This window comes from Penaeus chinensis, chromosome 20 (genome assembly GCF_019202785.1).
Source record: "Penaeus chinensis breed Huanghai No. 1 chromosome 20, ASM1920278v2, whole genome shotgun sequence".
NCBI classification, from domain to species: Eukaryota; Metazoa; Arthropoda; class Malacostraca; order Decapoda; family Penaeidae; genus Penaeus; species Penaeus chinensis.
This window is the reverse complement of record NC_061838.1, coordinates 20,655,697-20,658,646: the sequence shown is the minus strand read 5'-3', so window position 1 is coordinate 20,658,646 and position 2,950 is coordinate 20,655,697. Positions and strand designations below refer to the sequence as shown.

The following is a 2,950-nucleotide window of genomic DNA, read 5'->3' as shown; positions in this document are numbered from 1 at the left end:
AAAATAACGTTTAAAAATAAATATATATAAACATCAAATATCTTTTTTTAAAATGTACCTCCTCTTGAGAGAAAACCAGACAAAAAAATCTGTATATGTATATCCACCGAAAATGCCAAAGAAACGTTCATGTACATTAAGATACAATTTTGACTCGGCAAGAGGAGTGAAAAAGGTTGCCAAATTAGCTAGGGATTAGAGTTTAATCCGCCTCGACGAACGCTTTTTGTCCGACGCTTTCCCAGGTGGTCTACAGTGTATTCATATTTTCACGACTAAGATGAGTGCGGCGAGAGACTTGCTGGGGAGGGAGGACGGAGAAAAGGGGAGGGGGATGAAGGGGACTGAGGACGAAGGAGAGAGGTGGAGGAGGAGGGAGGGGGGCAGAGGCGAGGGAAAGGGAGGGAAGACGGAAGAGAGGGAGAGAATAGCGTAAGAGAGGGGATATAACAGAGGGAAGAAGGAGGAGAAAGGACAGGATAGTAGAAAGTGATGGGTGGAGGAAATGGAGGAAAGGGAAGGGGGAAATAAAGGGGAAGGGGAAAGGAAAGGGGGGAAATAGAGGGGAAGGGGAAAGATGGATGGGACTGGAAGGAAATGGAGAACATAAAGAGGGGATGGGTAAGAAAATGAACGGAAAGAAAGGAAATTAGAGAGAGGGGAGAAGAGGATAAACTAGAGTGGTTGGAAGGGAAAATGGGGGAGGGAGGAAGGGTAGGGAAGGAGAAAAGACATATTTGCATACACAGATATATAAACATAAGCAGACGAATGGATTGATGGAGTGAGAGAGAGAGAGAGAGAGAGAGAGAGAGAGAGAGAGAGAGAGAGAGAGAGAGAGAAAGAGAGAGAGAGAGAGAGAGAGAGAGAGAGCCCACGTCAGGGCAGACGTAAAACCAGGATACAAAAAAAAAAAAAAATAAGCATATCATTACTTGGCAATTTTGATTTGTATCTATCTTCTGCACTTTTCATCAGCGGATCAAACCGTTCATCCAAACCAACTTCTTTTCAAGGGCTTCTGCCGACCCTCGACGCCATTCACTCGCGGCTCCACCTAATAACAGCTTTTACAACATTTGATCGACTCACTTCGCTGAAATGCCCCACCCTCTTGAGTTCCATGCAATTCACTTGAAAGTAAGACCCTTCCTGAATGCGTGTATATATGTATATATATATATATATATATATATATATATATATATATATATATATATATATATATATATATATACATATATATACACCCACACACACACACACACACACACACACACATATATATATATATATATATATATATATATATATATATATATATATATATATATATAATGACAAATATGCTGATGAATCATCAACGTTAAAATAATAGTTATAAACGATAATGACAATGGTAACGTTAGTAATAATAATAACAATAATAACAATGATAATAATAATAATAATAATAGTAATAATAATGATGATAATAATAATAATGATAATAATAATAATAATAATAATAAGAAGAAGAAGAAGAAGGATAATAACAATAATAAGAAGAACAGTTATTTGTTTTCCCTATCATTATCATTGTTTTTATTATTATCATTATCATTGTTATTATTAGTAGTAGTATCATTATAGTTATCATTACTGGTAATAGTAGTAGCAGTATCATCATCATTAATATTATCATTATTATTAGTAGTGGTGATCGTATCACTGATATGATTATTGTTATCATTACCATTATGAAAATGAAGTGTAACTCACCTGGTAGCAAGATCCCTGTGGGTGATGTTGTGAGCCTCAAGGTACTTCATACCAGAAGCAACCTGTGTTGCCATGTATATGAGCGAACCGTAACTGTGGGAGATAAAAAGAAAAATATTTGTTTATCATACATATATAAAAAATAGATAGACAGATTAACATACTATAGATAGATGTTGTATTTATCCTCCAGGAGGATATGTAATTCATAATGAATGCGATTATAATAAATTCTAATCCTGATGAAAATAAATCATCATTCACATTCAAAAGGTAATTAATTACTTATCTCACACGAGCTGTTGCAGTTTATTTATTCAAAGCAAAGAAGGGTTATCACAGCCTCCCTCAGAGTGCCACTGCAAATATCCCGGATGTGGTAAGTGGTTTGTGGAATTATTTATGAATACGGTTTCGGAAAGGCCTTTGAATGCGTGCGAGTTGGGGAACGCTGGTTTTATCGTTAAGTATGTTTGTCATGATACGCTAAAATATTATTTTTTTATTATTTTTTTTTTCTTCAAATTCTGTTAGTTCATCAATGCCTTCCTGTTTTTTTTTTATTATCATTATTAACTGATGACCAATGTTAACACTATCATTATCATCAATTTTGAAAAATACGAACAAGTCAAAACCGCGGAGTATGAAGCATAGAACTCGAACTGGCCCAACATTTTCTTTTTTTTTATCTTACTTGGAATGAACCCTCCCAAGCTGACCCCCTTTCGCTGACCTCAGACCCCGAATGACCCCAGATCCTACACTGACCTTATGGGACGCATGTGGTTGAGCCTGGGAGTGGTAGTGTCCGGGACATGTCGCCGGAGGTACTGGTTGAGGTCGCCCAGGGGGAGAAACTCTATGATGAGCACCAGGGGGTCGTCCCGGCTGACCACGCCCACCAGGCCGGCCAGGTTGGGGTCAGACAAGGTCGCCAGCAGCTGCGCCTCTCTCCACGTGTCCTCGCGAACCTGCAGCAGGGAGAAGGGCGAAGGATGGAGAGGCGTTAGGATGTTTAATAGCACAAACTCCGGGGCGAAAGACACAGCAGAAGGCGCCAAGTGAGAACGGGGAGAGGAAGAAGAATTTAACAGAAAAGGTACGCCGATACTATACAGCTCTTGGGATAGGTGCAGAAGAAGAACCAGACAGATAAATGAATGCAGGTAAAAATGCTGATGCCGAT

General features: G+C 38.7%; 1 long non-coding RNA gene across 1 annotated transcript in view; it reads right to left on the bottom strand.

The window, feature by feature from the left end:
- Positions 1-2,706, bottom strand: part of LOC125036134 — a 16,899-nt gene extending 14,193 nt beyond the window's left edge. The window contains exons 1-2 of the long non-coding RNA XR_007115868.1: positions 2,533-2,706; positions 1,762-1,854 (exon numbers count right to left, since the gene is read on the bottom strand). This is a non-coding gene — a long non-coding RNA (uncharacterized LOC125036134). The remainder of the gene's footprint in view (positions 1-1,761; positions 1,855-2,532) is intronic.
- Between the last annotated feature and the right edge of the window lie 244 nt (positions 2,707-2,950).